General features: G+C 33.8%; 1 protein-coding gene and 1 non-coding gene across 2 annotated transcripts in view; both read left to right on the top strand.

The window, feature by feature from the left end:
• The window catches only part of LOC140438054 (dopamine receptor 2-like), a 580832-nt gene that overhangs the window by 241529 nt on the left and 314686 nt on the right, over window positions 1–24617 (top strand). The window lies entirely within an intron of this gene.
• Window positions 3134–3217, top strand: TRNAL-UAA (transfer RNA leucine (anticodon UAA)). Its single transcript has one exon. It is a non-coding gene; the product is annotated as a tRNA-Leu (tRNA).

Below are 24617 nucleotides of genomic sequence, written 5' to 3'. Positions count from 1 at the left end.
CATAAAAATGAGGTTACGTGATATTTCCTTTTTCATATTAATAGCACGGATCCATCTTTTTCTTTTCTCTAATTTATATGTAATCTTTGGGAACCTATAAAAACTACACTTACTATTTTTGCTATTATTAGCACAACTAAATACGCAACGTGTATTTGCACACATTTTTGATAAAATTTATGCGTAAAAACATAGTGTCCAATTTTGTCATATTTCGCCGCTACGCACGCTGGCATCGTTTTAAGGTACTCCTACCATGGTCACGCACGGAGCGAATACTGATAACATGAAGTTGAAACTTCAATGGAAATAAAATACCTGGGAACTACACTGTCTAGCTGTGGAGACCAGGACAACGAAATGAGAGACAAGATGCCTTAATAACACTACATGGTGAAACAGACACATTAACACTAAGATGAATTCAATAATTTATAAAGCCAGTGTAAGACCAATAATGACATATGCCTCCGAAATAAGACCCGACGCAGCCACAACGCAAAGGCTACTGATAACGGCAGAGATGAGAGAACTTCGAAGAATTACAGGAAATGCGCTGAGAGATTAAAAGAGAAGTGAAGACATTAGAAGAAAATGTAACGTACAGTGTATAAATAAATGGACACAAAATAGAAAAAAAGGATGGAATAATCACATAAGCAGAATGGAGCAGATCCGTGTCGTCAAAGTAGCAAGAGATAAGTCACCAATTGGCAAGACGACCGCGCAAACAATGGAGTGACAACCTTTGTATTAATCCATATATATATATACAAGGATTTCCACAGTTTTCACTGTATTCCTTCACTCAACCGTTTTCTCCAATTTTTCCTGTTTAGCCAGTCCCCTTCCTGTAGGTTTCTTCTACTCATTGCTTCGTCCACCTCATCTCTGAAAGATCTTCGGGGTCTGCCTCTCTTTCTTCTTCCTATCGGGCTCCACTCTATTATTCTATTTATCCACCGATTTTGGTCTGCTCTTCTGACATGTCCGTACCATGTATTAATCCAAGGTATTAATTAATCCGCCAATGAACAGGCAGAATTGCTTATAAAGAGAAAGAAGAAGAATTTTCATATGTAGCCGATTCTTGTTCAGAATTATTAACAATGACTTTCTTAGTCTTCGGTTTTTGTTCACTATATTTCTCGGATATCATCAAAATGAACAAAATTTTAACTTATTTATTAAAATCCTTCTAAATATTTTATCACTTACTAAATACTATTGCTCTGTGGTAGGAGGCGGTAATTTTTCTGTTTTGATATCTCTTTACCCTTCCCACCCTGGGTTTTGAAGTCCGTGAAGACTCCCGAATGCAGACAATCCGACAAGAAGCCTCGATTTGGATAATGCATGTAAGTTTTGTTTTACATTGCAGAAGGTATTTTTATCTTAGTCTGGAAAAATAACGAGTCCGTCGCCAGATCAAGTTGGTAGGCTAGCCACAGCGTGGGGCTCCGCCCTCCCCGTCGTACCTGTGTTTCCACTCGAACACCTGCTTGTTATCCCTGTATGAGTGCACCGGTGAACAGAGGTAGGAATAAAGTTCCGACCTCTCATGTTAGACTGAACATGCTAGACAAATATGAACTTGTAGTCTTCCGCATAGAGGTTAAGTGGAATGAGAGTATAGTGATCCCATTTGAGATCGCCAGGGATACTAAAAGCGCAGACTGGTGCGACTTATAAACTTCCTTCTTGCAGCCATAATACTGACTATCGATACCTCAAACAATGGCTACGTTACTGTACTTACATTTATTGAAGTGAGACAAACTGTGTCCTGCATACATTTCTGCGGTCTTAAACTCTTGATTGATGGCTCACTACCTCTCATTCTATCCCAGTCGCCAATTACGATAGGAAGGGATCAGTACCCCAGTATTATTATCTTCGTCCGTTCATCCAGTAAGGTAAGATGCTAAGGTAAGACAGTTGAATCGGGCCTTGCTCACATTTGTAAAAAATTTAATTAACCCAAGAGTTGAAAATAGATGCCCATAGACAACGATGCACATTTGATGAATTGGTTCTGAATCCGTTGGAAACTGTCCCTAATTTTTATTGAATAATAATTCACAGCGATGTGTGGATACGTCAAAAAACATTGTTATTGAATTTGAGACCATACCAATCTAGATGAGATATAAAAGTGTCCAATGTATCCTTAAATAGTTACTGTTTGGTGGTGTGAATTTTGAGCTGGCGACGTTATCGGTCTAAAGTACTTTGAGAATGTCGAGAATGGTGAACTGCGAACGCTATAAGTCGATTATTACCATTTTCTTTTAGTCCGAATTGGATTATAGGGACATTAACGATATGTAGCTTTAATTATATAAAATGTTGCGTGCCATGGCGCTCATGTCACATTGGACATTTTGCATTAACAATTTGAGTAAACAAGTTATTTAACTCAAAAGTGTGATTAACCTCCATTAGACTCTCTCGTGTGAGGTTTTCTTAAGTTGCAAATTTGTGAGAATAAACCACAAACTACAGCGGCCCTTAAAATCAATATAACATATGCTGTTGGACAAATTCAGCGTTGTTTGAAGCCGTGGTGGAGGGACAGAGAATGTTGTATTCCATCCATAATGGCATTAAGAGGCGTTTCAAATGAATAAAAACAAAGATGCTACGGTGGGCGATACAGTAGACTAGCGCGAACATCTATACTGTATTTTATGTTTTAAAAATTTAGATATCTTTAAAATTAAATAGTTTTATTATCTATATTTTAAATAAATCTATTTATATTAAAGGCTAGGACGACAAGTCACACTGTTTGTCCGGTAGGGTAACTACGCCACCTAGAAAAACAATCTGAACTACTAACAGACATTTAGCTCGCCACGGAAAATTTTCGGTAAACTTTTAAACACAGCATATTGGCATCATAATCTATCGCATAAAACAAATCAGCTTGTGAGTATGAAATTGACCTTTTTCGACCAAAGCCAGGCGCCTATTAAACTAATAGTTTGGAATTAATGGATTGTCTGTATTTTGGGTTGCATAATTTCAGTAAGAATATTTATTCACTAGTGTTTACCATATTATATTATAAATATTTTTAAATAATACCGATAAGTATCAACTTTTAAGTAGATTATTAAAACTAAAGTATGTCAGGTTGGCCGAGCGGTCTAAGGCGCCAGATTTAAGCTCTGGTTCCCGAGAGGGAGCGTGGGTTCGAACCCCACACCTGACAACCCAATTTTTAGTGGAATTTTCTACTACTCAGGTAACGTGTACAGTTATATTTATTTTTATAGCCTCTAAATAAAATTCGTTATTAATTATAATATGTTTTAGTAAATCGATACTAGGTAAAGCAGATGGTATAAAAATTACCATTAAAGAATACAAACAATATGATTATTACTATTAGCCAGAAAATTCATATAACATTAAGATCAACGTAAACGGAACTGAATAATTAGAATGAGTATCTAGAAATTATCACTTACTTGGGATGCATTTTAAATTAAGCTTGGGGCCAATCAATATAAGTAAATCGAGAAATCAAGACCTATAAGCCGCGTTGCCATGGGTAGCGAATCATAAATTATAAAATATAAAATAATTATTTGCCAAATAAAGTACCGAATAAGAAGTTATCTGTCTTTATTGTAGTCTGTTATTATGTTGTAGGTTTTGTACAACTATTATTAACCTATATATTCTTGTTTCTTGTGAGTAAAGGACATGGATCTGGCATAAGAAGATTTAATTCGAAGAGTTCAATGGTTAATGTTTATAAACTTGTGTAAAAATGTAATATTTAAGGCAAAGTCGACCATTTTAATTTTTGTAACGATATAGACTTTTTTAAGTGGTTCAGATTAAGTAAACCGACAGTGATCGATATTCTGAGAACATATGGTAAATAGTTGTGAATAAAAGATTATAAAAAGAGGCATTTTACCTCTTTTTGTTCACTTAGTTGACGCATTCAATGTTTCCAAAATCTTGATAATTAAAAAAAAAAGTTTCAATGAAGATAATAGAAATGGGTTGTTACTTGGAAATTCTGATTAGTGATTATACAGTGAAGAAATTTTTAAGGAGTACACTAACAATCCATGAAGAAATTTTCTATAATGAATTCCATATTAAAACCAGACATGTAACAGAACTTTTTATGCATGGAAGAGAAGGTTTAGGTAATATTTATCCAATTGAAGTATCTGTTAAGTTGAAAATCTACAGCCACATGTCATACCTCAGCGAGAGATCAAAATGAAGACAATTTTGAAGATGAATGTTTAAGCTAACATTAAAAAATATGTTAGTGTTATGGAAAAACCTCAGAAGAGTCTTTAATATATACATGTATTATGTATTTAGTCGCTATTCAATTTTTTAACTATTTTGAAAGTTTAAAGTTTGTTGATCTTAAAATATTGGCTAAGAATTGGGTGATCGGTAAAAAATATAATACAAAACTCGAGCTTTTCCAACAAATGAATTGCCAAACTAAAATTACGCTGGTTTTTGTACGTAGATCGATCATAAAACGACTTTACGCTAAAGTTAACAGATTCTCCAAAAGTAACTTTGTTATGAAAGTTGTACAATAGACTAAAATTTTATTTTGTTTACGTCCTAGCCTTAAATAGAAAGAAAGTCAGAAAAAATTAAGTGGAGTAACAGTAGATCGCAATTGATTGGATCCCTATTCATATGGTGACGAACAAAATCACTAGTTATATTATATTCAAATAATTCAATAAATTATTGTTTGTTCCTAACCCCATCTGTCAAAGTATTAACTAAGCATACATTGTCTACTTCTGTTAGAGCTTTATTTCATATCAGATGACATTTATGACATTTAAATTTTGACGATAATTGTGAATCGAATCGTTTATTGGCAAATATTTAATTTTTAACTTCTCATTTAATGTATGTATTTTATTTTATTTAGTTATTTTTCATACAGTTGACGACGCCATCTTGTGGCGCTAGTTCCGTGACGCTCGCCTCAACATTTTACTATATAGCAAAAAGTAATACAACAATCAATCAGTATAGAAGCTTCGCTTCCAACATTTCGATGACGTCTCGTACATACTTTGTTTTTATTAAATTTAAAGATGAAAAGCATCTAATTAAAGACAATATATTTGCTTTTGGCATGCTTTTTTTATATTATAGATAAATTGGGACAAAAAACAAAACAACATAAACTTTTATTTTGGCCTTCCAGATCTAGTACGTCTTTTAGTAAAAGGTATTTACATAATATTGACTTTTGATATCATTTTATCCCACGTTAAATAAATTTTGATATTTTTTATTCAAGAAATAAATAATCCATATTATTATATTATATGTACGTTACTATAGTCTCTTCTATCCTATACTCTTTATCTGATAAAGTATTTTATCAGTTTAAGCTTAAAATAACTTAAGCTCTTTTATTCACCAACCTCGGACTGGACGGAAACTAGCTTCCGCCCTGGGAAATTCTCGTCCCGTTGAGCATCAGATTCCGCAGTGGATTTTTGTGCCGGCATGTGACAAATGGATGCAACAAGAATAAACAAGAAGTGGATATCCCTGGTCGAGAGACTTGGCACTTCTTTCAGCATATGTAAATGTTTGCTTTATCCATCAGTGAATGGATACAGAAATGTATCGGGGTTCGGTTTCTTTCTTTGTGTACTGAAGCACATAAATGGGGATTCAATTTCAAGAAAGAGTTTTTTACAAAGTATGTCCCTTAAGAGTAGTATATAGAAAACTTAGCTTTTTTATACAAGGAAAATAAGAATAAAATTAATTGTTAAATTTTTCATTTGATTTATATTTTAATTTAAGCACAGGATCTCCTTAGCACTATGAATCATTTCTCATGTATTTTTATATTATGCATATATAAAAAATTGGTAATATATAGTAATAAAATTACACTAATGTTGTAAAAAGACATCACAGACCCGTCCACAGACTCGTATAAACGTATAGAAGCTGCTCTCTTTTTTTGGGCAGTTGCAATCCAGTTTCCTATTATCCTCGTTAAATGATCTGCCCCTATTGCATCTAGTTGTATTTGGTTCTTTTTATTAGTCCTTGATCCTCATTCTACAAGTTTTTTGTTTCTATCTGTTTTTCTCTCTGTTTGTATTGTTTTTAAAAGCGAATTTTTAATATGGTTATTAGAGGTAAAAATAAATAAGAATAACACTTACAATCAATTTATTTTACCAGCGACGACAGGTTTCGCATATTATAATTTGTTATGCATCTTCAGGTCAACGGTACATGGTAAACGAAATGCTGAAAATATAGTTGTATAATTTATATATTATTGTATACAATAAAACTTGTATTAGGGTGCTGTCTCGTACAGAATATACAGCAATTATGCCAATATTATATATATATATATATATATATATATATATATATATATGTGTGTGTGTGTGTGTGTGTGTGTGTGTGTGATTATTTAATATAAATTTAAATTGATTAAATAAAAAGTAAGTGAAATATGATTTAGTAAAATTGAAATTAAATAAATATTATAGTTTCCGTCAAGATATAAGAAATTATGACTGACGCTGGTGGGATCACCCCCCCCCCCTTCCAGGAGAGGATTCGCTAAAATTAACAAAAAAATTCAAATATATATAATATTTTAATAGGGTTGGAATAATAAATATAAAATTAAATATCATATCATATGTTTAATACGTATCTATATCTGTGTAGTTATAGGTATGTTATTATGTACAATGAAATAAGAGAAATGAACAAATTAAAGAAATAATAAGGAAAATAATGTTAATAACAGTAAAAGATTAAAAGAGTCGTAGTAAAAATCAGAATTAAAAAAGGGAACATAATAAAATTAGAAACAATTACATAAAAAAATAAAATTTGAAGTTTAGATGGAAAAAAATAATTACAAATTACAACTCTATGTTACTATCGCTGTCATCTTCAGTAGAATCGTCATCATCTAATGTTATAATTATTCGTTTAATATGTGAGGTTAATGTTCTGTAATGATCTTCCGTTTTTATAACATGTGAAACACTTGGCTACTAAATTTTGGACAGCAGTTGTTTCGCCGTAAACTTCCCTTAAGTTGACTACAGAATAATTTAATAGGGTTGAAAACACAGTAATAAGGAGGTAATCGCAATATAATATGAACATCACGTTTGGCTAATTCGTCTATAACAGACTGTTTCTCAAATACTTTTGTGTGAAGAACTTCCAACATTTCTTTTTTTGTAGTACAAATAAGTTTCATACAAAAAATCAGATATTTGTTTTTTCGTCGAGCCTACACTGCGGATTTTTCTAATTTATTCGCTGTGATACGTCATGTTATCCATTACAATAAAACTTTTTGGAGGCAAATTTGGCAACACTTTCTTTTCATACCATTCCTTAAACAAGTTACTCGTCATATTTTCATAGTAATCCAGCTTTGAAACTTTTAAATGTTTTTTGCAGATAGTAAAAAACTTTCTCCTCCAAGCCAGCCATTTTTGGATCCAATGTTTAGAATAATTATTCGCTGACCTCTATTAATTGGATAATTGGGAGCACACTTAATAGAGTCGTCTGTTCAACCTTTTTGAGCAGTATCGTGGCTATCGAACCATCTTTCATCCAGATAAAATATTGGTCTTCCTTCATCTCTTAATTTAGATATAGCATCCAAGTATTCGTTTCTCCAGTTAATAAGTCGAGGGGAATCCATTATTGATGATCGCTTATTAATTTTCTTGTATCGAAAACCAATGTGATTCAAAAACCTTGATAAAGTTAAAGGGGAGTACGAAATAGAATATTCTTTAACAAGTTGATCGTAGATCATACTAAGCGTTGTAACTAGGTTCTTTGAATAGAAATTATAAACTGCTCTTCTAATTACCTCAGCGTCTTTTTCATTTGCTGCTTTATATGTAGAAAAGTCACTCCGCTTTTTACGAGGTTGAATTCTATCTGTAACAATTTTCCACACTGTGGTGTATTACATCCTTGTCAATCGAGATGTTGCCTTGATGAGAAATTTACCGTCGTCTGGATTTGGATTATCTTTTTTTACTAGGAAACAGAAATACATGGAAAACATTATTCGATGTTTTAACATATAAGGAGTGATTTCAATACATATGAAGGAATATAAAAATGCTACAGGATTTGGGTTAAGAAGATTGCAATCTTCAAAGTTTGGCTTTTCAAACAGGCCTTGAAAACATGTGGACACTTAATATGGTACCACTGCTTACAAATCTTCCATTTAGGAGACAATACAATACATATTTTATAACAAATCGGTGATTAATTCAGCAAAACTACCACATTTTCATTTGATTGAATTTACCTTTCCACAAACATTATCTGCCGGCTTTTTGAAGAATACACACCAGAGCTCTTTACACGTCAAGATCTTAACTACAACTTTAATCTATAACTACACATACTACCAAACTTCACTATTTCCGATAACAAAAACCAATAACGAAAAAAACCATTACAAATTTGATGACAATTCGAACTAAACAAACGAAACGAACTGCTCTTGATAACGGCTCCATCGGTAGTGATTTCATAATCTTTAAAAATCGTTCACCCAACTCGGTATAAACAAAAGCATAAACAGAAATATTTCTGTTTATTTGACGCTCAAAATATCCTAAAGCGGCTTCATGATCAAAAAATGCAATTAAAAATTATTATAAACAAACCAGAAATGTTTATATTATCAACGATGCAAAAGGATTAAAAAAATATTTTGGTGTTTTAACATGTACGATTCTTCTTCTTCTTGATGTGCCTATCCAGTACGAATGTTGGCTATCATTATGGCAATCTTTACCTTATCTGCAGTAGCGCGGAAAAGCTGCACAGATGTTGTATTGAACCTGATTCTGAGGTTCTTTAACCAAGATGTTCTTCTTCTTCCTGGACCTCGTTTTCCAAATATTTTTCCTTGCAGGATGGCTTAAAGGAGAGCATATCTGGATTTATTTCGCATAATATTTCCGAAGAACTATAACTTTCGAGATTTGATAGTGGTCAGTATCTCTCGGTTCTTATTTATTCTTCTGAGGACCTCTTCATTTGTGACTTAGTTAGTCCACGGGATCTTAAGTATTCTCCGATATAGCCACATCTTAAATGCTTCCAGTTTTCTGCATAAATCTTCGTTCAAGGTCCACGATTCAAGGCACCCATCCGACTGAAGGTGGATTTAGCTTTTAAGATGCGTGCTCTAATCTCCTGGTTGTTGGTCCATTCTTCATTTATTATGGTGCCGAGGTAGTTGCATAGCGTGATTATTTTTACAGGGGATTGGTTGACGTAGAGTTGACCTTCTGTTATCCTTTTCTTGCTAATTATCTTTATTCATAAGAACTTGTAGGTCTTCTAATTGGTCCACATATACTATGGTGTCATCTGCATATCTGATATTGTTTAGCCGGTAACCATTTAGTAAAATACCTTTTTTCAGTTTCGTGAAAAACTTCGATAAATATTCCTTCAGGGTACAGATTGAAGATTAGAGGAGACAAAATACAGCCTTGTCTCACTTCACGTATGATTTTCACATAGTTAGTGCGTTTACCTTCAACTATGAGATTTGCTGTCTGATTCCAGTAAAGATTTCTAATTATTTTCAGAACTTGGTTGTTAATTCCTGTTTCTTTTAATATTTGCATCATCTTGGCGTGCTGTACTCGATCAAACGCTTTCTCGTAATCAACCAGACATGCATATACGTCGCAGTTGACGTCTCTGCATCTCCGAAATAAGACTTGTACTGAGAACAAAGCCTCTCTAGTACCAACAGCATTGAGAACCCGAACTAGTTAAGGGAAATTTGACTTTCACACAGCTTGTAGATTCTCTTATGAATTATCTTTAGGAACAATTTTAGGAGATGACTCATGAGACTTATAGTACGGTAATCTTCGCATTTTTTGGCTCCTGGTTTTTGCAAGTGCAATAAACTTAGATTTCAGCCATTCTGTTGGTATTTCTCCAGAGTTGTATATGTTGTTGAATATCTTTGCGATTATTGCTATTGATTCGTTGTCCATTAGTTTGAGTAGTTCTACTTGCATATTATCAGGCCCTGCCGCTTTGCCATTCTTTAACTGTGTTATTGCGGAATAAACTTTCTGCTGTAATATTCTTGGTCCATCATTTACCTCTAGCTACCTTTAGCTTTACCTTTCTAGCTCAAAGGATTTGGTCTTCAAATAGTTTTCCTAGATATTCTTTCCACGTTCTTATTTTACTAAGTTTATTCAAGATGATGTTTTCATCAGAATCAGTTATATTTCCTTTCTGCCTTCGTCTTAGCCCCTCTGTGAGTTCTTTAACTTTTCTATGTACATTGTGACTATCGTACTTTGACTGCAGAGTCTCAATTTCTTCGCATCTTTCCCTTGCTTCTTTTTCTCTCGCTTCTCTGATTTTTGTTCTTATTAATATATTTATGGTTTTATATTTGTATGGGTCATTTTTGTCTTCTCTTCTCTCGCCCATTATTTTCAGGGTCTCATCCGTCATCCATGATTTTTTCTTTATTAATATATCTGTCTTTAGGTGTTTATCCTTTACGTTTTGCACTATTTCTGTAATATGTTTGATCGTTTGTATTTCGTTCGATTCGTCTCTAATTGCAGTCTTCTTTAACGTAGCTTGGACTCTCATCCTCGTATCAAGGTCTTTCAGCATACGTAGGTCGTATGATTGTGCTTTCCTTTTCTGCGCTGTTTTGAGTTTGACTCGAAATACTCCCACCAGTAGAACGTAGTATGTCTCCAAGTCTACTCCAGGATTAGTCTTGACAGATGTAAAGCTGGTTCAGAGTCTTTTATTGACTAAAATGTAGTCTATTTGATTCCTAATCATTCTTCCAGGTCTGTCTTGAGGGGATTTCCACGTATACAGCTTGCGAGGTGGTAATTGGAAGAATGTGTTGGTGACAACTAGTTCTGAGTCTTCTGCGAATTTTTCTAGGAGGTTTCCTCTCTCATTTTTGACTCCAAGTCCATGTGCTTTACTGTACTGTGTCTTATCTCCAGCTCCAATCTTATGGAGATATTAAAATCGCCCATAATGGTGAGAAGGAATTTTCTGTATGATACTGTACGATACATGTACGATAGGAAATAGAAATACATTAAAAATATTCTTCGGTATTTTAATACATACAAGGTGGTTTGAAATGCTACACTACTGGTACGCTGTCGTATGCTTTTGTTATATCTATAAAGGTTAGGATGCCACGTCTTTAGTCAGGGAAATTTAGCATACATCCTGTGTTTTAATGAATAACGAATAAAATACGTACAATTTAAAAAAGAGTAAAAGATAGGAAGTTTATATCATTTTTTAAATCATTTTTAAATCATACAGATTATTTCTTTTTATAAACCCAACACCGTTAATAATTTATACAAAGAGTATCCCATTTAATGACTCACGTATATCACATCAATGCGACGGTATGAAGTAATTTCTGGCCCCCTGACTGTAGCGCTAGTTAGAATTGAATTAGAGTAGTTCTAGTGATAGTATTTAATGGCGCTCATGGGAGTAATTGTACAACTCCCACAAGCAGGTTCAGCTGCAATTATGCAGTGCCGTTTTTATATCTTACTTTTAATGAACGTTGTATGGGCCGCATCGGCACAACCTGTGAGTATGTACGAGGACAAAAAGCGACAAAAACACTTAATACGAGTAAATTATAACAACGAGCTTCTTATGTAAATTTAGGTAAACGTTATTAATGCTAAAATTATTTAGATATACAAACACCTAAAACACAATGTTACGCAATGCACAAAATATCGATTAATTTGCCTAATAAGCCATACTCTTAAGATTTTTCTAAAAATAGTTAACAACAGAATTAGACTTAAATGCAAAGAAAGTAAGTGAAAGATTTGGACTAAAAGTAAACATATCAAAAACTAAATTTATGGTCATCAGCAAAAATAAAATTAGAAACGTCCGAATGCTTATCAAGAATACACCAGTGGACCAAGTAAAACAGTTTACCTATCTTGGGACAATAGTAAACGAACAATGGATCACTCACAGGAAATAAAATGTCGAATAGAGAAGACTAGGAGTACATTTAACAACATGGCCAAACTCTTTAAAAGCCACAACCTTAATCTGGAGATAAAAGTAAGGCTCCTACGATGTTATATCTTCTCGATATTATACTACGGAGTTGAATCCTGGACACTCACTAAAGCGATGGAGAAAAAACTACTTGAATCATTCGAGATGTTGCTATAGCAACATCTGGAAGAAGATGTAGAATATACAGAAGAAAAATATACAAAAGAATCCTAAGGATATCATGGACGGGCAAGATAACCAACGAGACTGTATTACGAAGAATGGGATAAGAAAGAGAAGTGATGTACACGATTAAAAAGAAAAAGTTGAAATATCTCGGACACATAATGAGAAATAATTAATGGTTAAAAAACCTGAGTAAATGGTTTCCCACAACAACAAATAATCTATTTAAAGCATCAGTTATTAAAATATTTTTGGCCAGAATGATCGCCAATATTCGAAAGAATAGACACCAAAAAAAGAAGAAGCGAAGAAGATCTCGAAGATGTCTAATTTGGTTTTAGAAGCGCTGTGAAAACTAGAGAGGTACTTTTTGCGCATTATAATATTATCTTACAAAAACGCCATGATCAAGGAAAATACGTATTTGCATGCTTCGTTGACTACGAAAAGGCATTCGATAAAAAACAGCATGTAAAATTATTTTAGATGTTAAAAAATACAGGAATAGATGACAAAGATATTCGTGTAATTAAAAATATTTCATCATCATCATTGGTGCTACAGCCCTATAAAAGAGCCTCGACCTTCCCAAGTCTATTACGCCAGTCAGTTCTATCCATTGCCAACTGTTGCCAGTTTGCTGCGCCTATTTGTCTACCATCCTCATTTACACCATCCCTCCATCTGAGTTTTGGCCTACCCCTACTTCTACTTCCCACAGCTTGTGACATAAGGATTCTTCTAGGAGGGTTGTTCTGCTGTGATCTTGCCAGATGTCCTGCCCATCTTAGTCTTCCTATTTTTATAAAGGATACTACGTCTTTACCACCAAATATATGTTTATATCTGTGATATATCTCATAGTTGTACCTGCTTCTCCAAACACCATTTTCACAGATGCCACCAAATATTCTTCTCAGGATCCTTCGTTCAAATATAAGCAGGAGATTTTCATCTGCCTTGAAAATGGTCCATGTCTCCGACCCATATGTCAACACTGGTTGTATAAGGGTTTTGTATATGTATATTTTTGTTTTTTGGCTTAAGTTTCTGCTTCTCATATGTCAACTCAGTCCAAAATAGCATTTGTTTGCTAGGATTATTCTTCGCTTGATTTCTTCCGTCATGACGTTCTCCTTGGTGATCAGGGAGCCTAAGTATGTGAATTTGTTCACCACTTCAACGGTAGAATTATCAACCGTGAATTGGTGGCCGATGTTTCTGGCTCTATTGTTGGGTGTTGATGCCATTATCTTAGTTTTATTTTCATTTACTTGCAGGCCCATATTTTTCGAGGCGTTTGACAAGGTGGTATACATTAAATACATTACAATTAAAAATATGTATCATATTCAAACTTCTATTGCAAAAATTGAAGACAATTACACCGACGAAATCTCCATACAACAAAGAGTCAGACAGGGTTGCAATATATCCCCAAAATTGTTTAACGTTTACCTGAACTAAGTACTTAAAAAATCACTTAAAAGACAGTTATATAGAATCAAAACCAACGGGGAACTACTTAATGTAATTAGATACGCGAAAGATACAGTAATTGTGTCACAAAATATTGAAGGTCTCCAAGTTCTGCTTGATCGTATTCACAAAGTAGGAGAGGAAATGGGAATTCAAATAAATTCAAACAAAACCAGATTTTTATTCTTTACTCGTAACCTACCCATGTTTTCTTCTGAATGTGTTTCGTTTTTATTAGTTCTTTCATCTCTTTTCTTTGTCTTCTCATCATTCCCCATATTTCTTTTTGTGTTCCGCAGACGTCGTGTTTCATCTGTTTTGGGAAGCTCTGCCAGTGTTTCCTTTTTATTAGGCCTTAGCATTCTTAATCGTAAAAGGATGCTTATATCTCTGTTTTAGGAGAATTTCCTTATCTTTATGAAGGTGGCCCTGGCAATTTCAATACGTCTTTTTATTTCATTGTTTTGGTTTCCAGTTTCGTTTATTAAAGTCCTGAAGTATTTGTAACTCGACTCATTATACTATCTTAAAACAGTACCTTCAAAATTATTGCCTAATATTCTAATGTACTAGAAACCAAATTCATCTAAAAATAACAGGTTTTACAAAAATATTTAATTTGATACCAATTACAAAACTTAACGATGAGATGGAGTTACTGAGACTCTTATTTCTAATTTGAACATGTTCACAGTACCCTAGTCAAATACTCATTGAATACCAATAGGTCTGAGTGACTCCAGCTTACCCCTTACGGGTTAATAAAGCCTTTAAACTTCTTAAAAAAAATAAATTATCTGGTTGCGATGATATCACAACCAATATTTTAAAAAGCATAGGTTAAAGTCTCCAATTAATGTGGAAAGTGTGCAATCAGATATGGAGAATCAGCAAATGGTCCAGAGATTGTTGTACTGAGCTATTTACTCCAAATTTATAAGAAAGGTGCACCTACAATATTTAGTAACTATCGAACCATCTCGCTAATTTCACACTCGAGTAAAATTCTATTGAGAATCATCATATATCGTATGCAGACATACCTGAATCGACAAATACCACAAGAAAACGCAGATTTTGTTGAGGTTAAGGGCACAAGTGAGCAAATTCTCAATATACGAGAGCTCAAGAAAACAAGAGAATTCAAAATTTTTGGTTTACCAAAGGGCATTTGACTGTATAAACTGGAAAGTTTTGTGGAAAATTTTGCATGAGATGAGAGTTAGTGATCATCTCTCAGCTCTTGTGAAAAATCTATACAAAAATAATGAAACCAGAATATGTATTAAAAATTATAAGTTCAACCTTTTTAAAGGTTTGAAGTCCAATAGAGAAGACCTTTAAGTATGTATTTTATCTTCTATGTAAGAAGTCTTTTTAACTTCTTATGTGGAATATATAATCAGAAAAGTTCTTGACAAATGACATAGCGATATCTCTATGACAGGCAAAAAAGTCTCAAAACTTAGATATGTAGACCATACAACACTATTAACTCAAGACTGCTACCCACTGGTAGTGGAAACCAAAACAATAAATGTGGTCTTAATATCAATAAACAAAAATACATTTTAGAATAGTCAATTATTTAAACCCACTCCAAACAAACTTGGACCAGTTTGAAATATCTAGGTTTCTACATTAGTAGTGCAGGCTTTTGCGAGACCAAAATATGTAGGAGAATAAGAATGGCCAAAATTTATTAGGGCGATAAGTCCAATATCAAAACAAAAGATGGCTCTGTGTCCAATAACGCCAAATTATGATCATAAATCACTGCACTACTAATTAGTGATGAATGCAGTAGTGTCTCGGGAATTTTACACGTCACGCGTAGTTATTTAACATTTTAATAAAAACTAAGTTCATTTGCGCCGAAATACAAACACTGCGAAAGCTGCAGTCTTTACCGTTAAAACACATTTTGATTTTTGTCGATAGGACAATTGGATCAAAAGATATTGAATTTTTACTGTCGAGCTGATACAATTTTTATTGAATCTTGGTTTCGTGCGCGTAAGTGATATTCAAAATCGTCGGTCGCTTCAAGTGTTTTTTCTGAGAGAACGGTTCATTCTACACAAAAAGGGCTAATTAAAATTATCTCAGCAATATTTTTTATATGAAACATTTTTTTTTTCTACAGCGTAGAGATTCTTTATCAATCGATTTTTTTGCGTTTTTACCCCTCTACGAGAGCGGTTTGATGGGGAAGCTCAGGGATAAAAGTGGTAAACTTTTTTTCATCTTTTTTTGGGGCACAAAATTAATATTTTAGGCAAAATTCAGCTTGTTCGTATGATTTTTATGGCTCAACTCCTAAACTATTGATTTAAATCACAATACGAACGTCCAAGTGCTACAGAAAGAATAATAAATAATAAGAAGTTAATCGAACAATAAAACAAAAAAACTGCAATATCCTAGATATATATTGCGTAAAGGAAAATATGGCATCTCGTGGTTCATAATTCAAGATAACATTAAGGGGATAGTAAATGATATAAAAGAATGGTATGGTAGTAGCTCAAAACAACTTATTAGAAGTGCAGCTTTTAAATTGATAATTATTACCAACATCTTTGATGAAAATGAGACTTAAAACAAGAAAAGAAAAATTAAAACAACTTGTACAAATAGATTAAAGAAATTTTACTTTACTCTTAGTTCTAGCTCTCATCGATTCGCTAATTTTTAATCATCTTTTTCTAACTTTTATAACATTGATTGTTTTATTTGATTTAAATTATTTTCTAAATCATTTCAAAACACTTAAATTAGTTACCATTGGATTAATTGGTATACAGCTGTTTATTGGAATTGTAAAGTTCGGGAAGTACTTCGTGCTCTATTGCATTTTAGATTGATGTTACAAATCCTTCGAACCTGTTCGGAACTCCCGAGATAATCCTGATGGTGATTAAACGTCAATTTAAATTATTTAGGTAAAGATCTAAGTTTGGATGTTGTATAAATTAACTAAAATTAAGCACGTAAGAAGTTATAAGTATTAGTTTGTTTTGTTTTGTAATAAAATATAGAAGCGGGAGGTCTAAAATTAGAGTTTTGGAATATTTAAAGAATAACTAACTTAGACGGATACAAAAAACAGATTTACTAAAAATTTATTGCAAGGAAGCATTTTTTGTGAATGAAAAAAAGTAATTTTCAAAAATTGTCTCAAGTTGTTCATCCATAATTATGTCTGTATTTTTTAATTCACATGTAGTTATGGGCAAATTCAATGCAAAAGTATGGGCAAGGGAAGAGCTGAAACAATAATGAGAGATTAAACACTAGGGGAACGTAACGATAGAGGAGATCGTCTAATACAATTCTGCCAAGAACAAAGTCTAATAATCACAAACACGTTCTTTAAATTACCAATGAGACGGTTATATACATGGCACTCACCAGCAGATAGACCGGAAAAAGTGGGAAGAAACCAAATCGATTATATAATGATTAAAGAGAGATATCTTAATACCATCAAATCAGTTAACACATATCCAGGAGCAAATATCACATCAGACCATAACCCACTAATCGCTAATGTCACGCTTAAGCTTAAACGTATTAGAAAACCCCAAAGAACTCCAAAATTAGATGTTAGAAAACTGAAAGAAGCTGATATTAAAAACAAACTCCAACAGAAAATATACGATACTACTACTATCGGTTTACAGCGTTCTCCGACGCCTTCCGACTCCTAACCGCCATTCTTCTCTATTCAGCCATAGGCCTGGAGGGATTTCTCTTTCCTCTAGTTCTTTTTTAATTCCCTCTCTCCAGCTTTTTCTCGGCCTTCCTCTTTTCCTTCTCCCTTGTGGTGTCCACGTCAAAATCTGTTTTGGAATCCTGTCATCTGGCATTCTCTGTACATGGCCGTACCATATTAACTGGTTTGTTTTTATGTCATCAACTATTGTATGCTTGACTCCCATCATTTCACGCATTCTCTCATTTGGTATCCGATCTCTTCTTGATTTTCCTGCTGCTCTTCTCCAGAAGTCCATTTCTGTTGCTAGTAACAGTTTCTCTGTTCTTTGTTTCATTTGCCAAACTTCGCTGCCATATGTGATTACACTTTTAAGTATGGTGTTGTATATGAGTTGTTTGTTCGCTTTAGATATTGTTTGGTCCCACAGAATTCCGTTCATCATGGATATGGCTTTTCTACCCTGTATGTTTCTGTCTTTTATAGCAGCATCGAGTATTCCATCTTGAGTTATCTTCATACCCAGGTACTTGTATTCATCACAGTTTCTAATTTCTACCCCATCGTCTAATATAATGGACTGTTTTGTCCCTCCAATACACATGGCTTCAGTTTTCTTAATGTTGACTTTGACCCATTTGTTATATTCTTCTATTAGCTTCCGAGTCATGTAACTCAAGTCGTCATGATCCTGAGCAATCAGTATTTGGTCATCAGCGAAACATAAGGTGTACAGTGTAGTCTCGTCATTGAGAGGAATTCCCATGCCATTACATTTTCTTTTCCACAGCTTGAGTGCTTGTTCCAGATAAATTTTGAAAAGGGTAGGCGAAATACAGTAACCCTGCTTTAGTCCTTTCGTGACCTTAAATCCTTCAGATATCCTTGATCCAGTTTTAATTTTTGCAGTCGTTCCATTATACAGACCTTGGACTGCTTTGATAAGACCATGCTTAATGTTGGTTTGCTGTAGGGTTGACCATAGTTTACTTAGGGGTACACTGTCATATGCTTTTTGTAAGTCTACGTACATCAGGTGAACTTCTTTATTGACGGCTGTTTTTTTTTTCAATAACTTGCGTAATAGAGTACAGGTGGTCTAATGGATCGCCCAGCTCTAAAACCAGCTTGTTCCTCTGCTTCGTAATCTCTATAGTCATTTTCTATTTTGTTCTTAATAAGTTTCCCATACATCCTACTTATTGTGCTGTTTACCGCAATTCCTCTGTAATTTTCACACTGATCCTTGCTGCCCTTTTCGTGGATAGTTGACATGATAGATAATTTCCACTCTTTTGGTAATTCGGCTCCATTCAAGCAGTCTTGAAAGAGTTTTCTTAACTGTTCCTGGAGTTTGTCTGTACCGGCTTTCACTAATTCTGCAGGGATGTCACCAGGATCAGGGGATTTTATACGTATACCTATCGTGTTGTCTTCCATGTTAGCAAATTCTGGTCTTTGTTCTGTTAGTAATTTTTTGAAATATTCTTCCCATTTTTCTGTTGTTATTGGTGATATAACGTCTTTTTCTTATTATTTCTCATACTTTTAATCAATCTCCAACTCTCTGTGCTTCTTCTACCTCCTATGTAGGTGTTGATCTTTTGGCAGTTCTGTTCCCATGATTCGTTCTTTTTTTGAGTGATCTTTTTTCTTACTTTGGCTTGTGCTTCTTTGTAAATTGTTTTATCGTTTTCTGTTTTTGTTGTTAAGAATGTTTGGTATTTCCGACGTTTATCTTTAATTTCCTTCTCTATTTCTTCATCCCACCAGTATGGTTTTATTCCTTTATAATTTTCGTCACATTTCCCCAGTGCTTCTTCTGCTGCTAAATGAATCGCCCTTTTGATGTGTTCGTAGTGTTCTTCGGTATTTTCGAAATTACCCATTTCTAATTTCTGGTCTAATCATTTTTTTATATAGTAGCTTTACACTCTCATGGTTTAAACTGTCTAGGTTGCAGCGTACTTGTTTTATTAACTGATTTGACTCGACTTTTTCTTTTTCGTACCTGTTTGGAAGTATCGTTTTAACTTTTAGCAAATGATGATCGGTGCCACATGATGGCCCTCTGGCTACTCGAACATCTTGTAGTTTAATTTTAGTTCTCTGTCTTACAATGCTATAATCTATTATAGATTTCAGATTTCTGGTCTGTTGTATCCACGTGTATTTGTGTATATCGCGATGTGGATAAAATCCATTTAATATTTTTAAGTTATTTTGGGTGCATGTTGTTATTAATCTGGTTCCATTATCATTTCTGGTATTTTCACCGTGTGTTCCTACCACTTTGTTGTTCAATTTCCATCCAACTCTGCTGTTGAAGTCTCCTAGAAGTATGATCTCCCTAGATGTTCCTACTTTTATAATTTCATCGTTAGAAAATATACGATAACTTTGATAAATTAGGTACTAACACCTACGAGATAAACCAACAATGGGAAACATTAAAGAACTGCCTCCTCGTTCTATGCAAAGAGTTAATAAAAGAACCAATCAGAAAGGGAGACAACTGGATGACCGACGAAATACTTGGCAGGATGGATCAAAGAAGAAAAACCAAGAACAAAGACAGTTACAATTACAAAATCATTAGCAATAAAATCAGAAAAATGATAAGAAAGGCAAAACAAACTTACTACGAGGAAAAATGTAAAGAGATAGAAGATCTTCAGAACAAATACGACCTATTCAACCTACATAAAAAGGTTAAATAAATGGCAGGGCTGCAAAAACGAAACCACAAAACAACTCTTTTAGATAAGAATTAAAATACTATGATAACGACTGATGAAAATCGAAAACGATGGAAAGAATACATGGAAAATCTGTTCGACAACGAAAGAGAAAACCTACAAGACATTATGTTGCGAGGACAGAGAAACAAGTATAGAAATTACAAAGGAAGAAATATTGTATTTGTATTGTATTGAATTTGTTTCTCGTACTCATACAGAGTAGATCCGAATAAAATGAAAAAGACAGAAAAGAGTATGTCTCGTGTTTCGTGTTTCGACTTATTAAGTCGAAATACGTATCAATAGATACATAGACGCTTTGAACGTGAAATCAAATCTTTTCTGTCTTTTTTATTTTATTCGGATCTACTCTGTATGAGTACGAGAAACAAATTCGTTAGGATTTCTGCCTAGATGAATAGACATGTCGTGGAATGCAAATTTTAGATTCCCCATGTCTTCTTTTACATCTTTATCATCGTCTGGTCATGTCTTGCAATTTTTAGAAGGCTCCAGATTAAAGCAGAAATCTGAATTTGTTTCGAAACTATCTTACCGATTTTTCTATCAGATGTCGCTATTGCGTCCATAACGAAGCCATGTTATTGTTGCTTCTAATAAGACAGAGAATTTTATTTTTCACGTTAAGAACGGCTCTGAATAACTATTCTGATGAGACTTATTAAGTTGAAATACGTATCACTAGATACATAGACGCTTTGAACGTGAAATCAAATCTTTTCTGTCTTTTTCATTTTATTCGGATCTACTCTGTATGAGTACGAGAAACAAATTCGTTAGGATTTCTGCCTAGATGAATAGACATGTCGTGGAATGCAAATTTTAGATTCCCCATGTCTTCTTTTACATCTTTATCATCGTCTGGTCATGTCTTGCAATTTTTAGAAGGCTCCAGATTAAAGCAGAAATCTGAATTTGTTTCGAAACTATCTTACCGACTTTTCTATCAGATGTCGCTATTGCGTCCATAACGAAGCCATGTTATTGTTGCTTCTAATAAGACAGAGAATTTTATTTTTCACGTTAAGAACGGCTCTGAATAACTATTCTGATGAGACTTATTAAGTCGAAATACGTATCAATAGATACATAGACGCTTTGAACGTGAAATCAAATCTTTTCTGTCTTTTTCATTTTACAAGGAATTGATTTATTAAACACAACACTAAAATTAGCAACCAAAGTGAACAAATAAACTGTATGAAATGATAACACTAGTAGAAGAACAACAAAGTTTTAGGACAGGAAGATCATGTACCGACGCTATATTTATAATGAGACAAGTACAAGAGAAATCATTAGAATACAACAAATCGGCATATCTATGTTTCGTGGATCTTAAGAAGGCATTTGATCGGGTCAAATTAAAAGACGTTATCCACTTACTGTACTCAAGGGAGATACTTCTAAGAAAAAAAAACGATCAAAAATATCTACCAAAACAACACAATAAAAGTAAAAGTAGAAGAAGAACTAACCGATCCTATTGAAGCTGGCAATGGGATACGACAGGGAGATTCCCTGAGACGGAGTTTAAATGGAGTTTAAATATGTAGGCATCACATTATCTAGCTACGGAAACCTCGAATTGAAAGTGGAAAATCAAGTAAATAGAGCAAACAGAACCGCAGGCTGCCTGAATGAAATAATAGGGAGAAAAAAAATATCGGGAAAAAACGAAAGACAGAATTTACAAAAGAGTCATCAGACCAATAATGACATACGCGGCAGAAACAAGACATGAGTACAGAGAGGACAAAAGAGATGTTAGAAATAGCAGAGATGAAAACACTTAGAAAAATTGATGGTAAGACACTATGTGGCAGTGCTAGCATTACAGATATATGACGTAGATCCAAGGTGGAGAACATCAAGAACTGGGTAAGAAATAGAAGAGTAGAATGGAACAATCATATAAGCCGAATGACAACAAATAGAGTAGTCAAGACTGTAAAAGACGGTTCCCCAATAGCAAGACGATCAGTAGGAAGACCACAAAAACGATGGAACGACAACTTACTGGAAAAACAGAAAGAGTCATGTCTATATAAAAAGAAAAAGAAGAAGCTAGCAATTGACAATGATGGCCTGGTCAATGTCTTTCTGTCTTTAATGTCAAACTAATATGAGCAGATGACGACGCCAGGACAAAATCCAGACTAAACAGTGACTTTTTTGAGATGGTTTGAATGCTGTTGGATCTCTTCTGAAATAACATTGTCCTAAATTTGATAATACTGTTTGTTCATGTAGCCACACATGCAAAAATGGGCCACATCATTAAAGATGAATTTTCGATGAAAATCAGGTCAGTTTCCTACTGCTTCAGAACCCGTTCAGTGAACACACGTCGTTATTTATGGTCCTTACCTTTACCTCCTGGATCAGTTGAATTTTATACGAGTGCAGGCCCGAGTTATGATGCAAAATGCGCCAGGTTATAGTCTGTGAAAGGCAGAGTTTTTGTAAGAGACGTAAAATCGAACAAAACAATTTTATCATTTTCACATGTTGCAGTCTACAGTCATTCACGCTGATTTAGCAAAACAGACTAAATAATTTACAAGCAATTTGACATATGTTTTTTTAATAATATGGCAGCTACCAACTGTCAAAATTTGGAAGTTCCGACATATTCTTTTGAATTTATGTTACTGAAATAAGCGAATTTATGCATACATTTTATTACAACATAATAATATATTTATGAATGATCGCAATATTAGATAATTAATTGATACTTTTAGGCTAGCAAATACTCAACGCAACGATCATATATAAACATTTTCAAAAAGCCAAATATAAATAAGCGCTATAAATTATACATTAACGTCTGTCGTGCAACTAAACCTAATGAAATTACCGGTTCAGTTCCAATGATCAGTAGTTAAATATTTTTTAACACGTCACCAGGTTTCGTTAATGTAGAAATGTAGATCTTGTTTAATTAGCTAATGAATGGCAATTTTTAAAGCTATTTGGTAGTTTGCAAATTTGCCACAGGATATTAGAGATGGGCGAATTTACGAATCGTTGGGAATGAAATATCGACTAAATCATTACAATAATGAAGACACTGAAATAATAAGAGGTCCTTAACCCTTTAGAGCGCAAAACTATTTTTTTCGGTGTTTTCAAAAAATAACGATATGTACGAGTTATATATACAAAAACTAGCATATTGCCATGTTTAAAAAATATTTTAATTTTAAACTTTGAGATGGAGGGGGTGGTCGATTTTTCGACCAGCGCACGTCAAGGACAATATACTCTATGCTTGAATCCTAGTCAAAATATCGACTACTTCTGTTTTTTAAAATAAGAACAAAAAGTAATGAACAAAAGTATTTATTGCTTAAAAAATCAGTATATCAAACATTTTCTTATGTTTCATGAAACGGTGCAAAGCATTCTAAACAGAGAGTCACTTTACATCTACGGCAAACAATTTGACTTCTTTTCGCTTTCTTTGCAGTGTTACAATATTCACAACGTCGACATGTTCCTTTTACTGGCAAGTAATCTCCCAAATTTGTTTTTCTAACATTACTTTCTATGAAGACACCTCTTCCTTCAATTTTTTTAATTGCTCTCGCAGCTGAGCCCCTTCTATTTCGACTGTTATAGTGTGCAATTAGCTCATCAGCGAAAATTGTTTGAAATTTAAAGTGTGAAATAGGTTTGTCTTTTGCAGGAACTCACCCTTTATATAAAATATAAGAATTTACAATGCAACAATCGACTAAATAATAGAATATTTTTACCCACATTTTTGTAATTTCCAAGAAATTGAATATGTAGAGTGGTATTGGTCAAAGTTATTGACAAAACAACAAATAATAGATAACTGCAGACGTTCAGAGGCAGATTTTCGACCACTTAAAGCAGACGAGGTAGGAGTATACACTATAGAGCGCGCCAGACTTAACTACTGGTTAATATTTTACCTGAACACGTTGCCGGCAAGCGCCTCGACTATATCTGGTTTATTTTTAAACTTCGAACTTAATCCCACACGGAGGAAAAATAAGTGGTTAAAAAATCAACCAGTGGCCTCTAAAGGGTTAAAATATGAATTTAAAATATCTCTCTAATATAAATATGGGAAAGACGCCATATATTTGGCTCCAATGTAACAAAATAAGAGGATAGGATGTAACGAATGCAATAAGTATTAATATAGAAAGTTGAAAAATTTGCTGATAATGGAAGCAAAGAGAATTTATGCGTGAGACTGGCCACTAAAAAACTCAAGGACAAAATCGGCCAATGAGCATATCTGTATAAGACAGTAGAATATTGAACAAGACAACAACAAACAAAATGTATCTCGAAGACGACCATCAAAAATG

The sequence above is a fragment of the Diabrotica undecimpunctata genome, chromosome 4 (genome assembly GCF_040954645.1).
Source record: "Diabrotica undecimpunctata isolate CICGRU chromosome 4, icDiaUnde3, whole genome shotgun sequence".
Taxonomy (NCBI): Eukaryota; Metazoa; Arthropoda; class Insecta; order Coleoptera; family Chrysomelidae; genus Diabrotica; species Diabrotica undecimpunctata.
The sequence above is the reverse complement of the archived record's forward strand: the minus strand, read 5'-3'. Positions and strand labels throughout refer to the sequence as shown.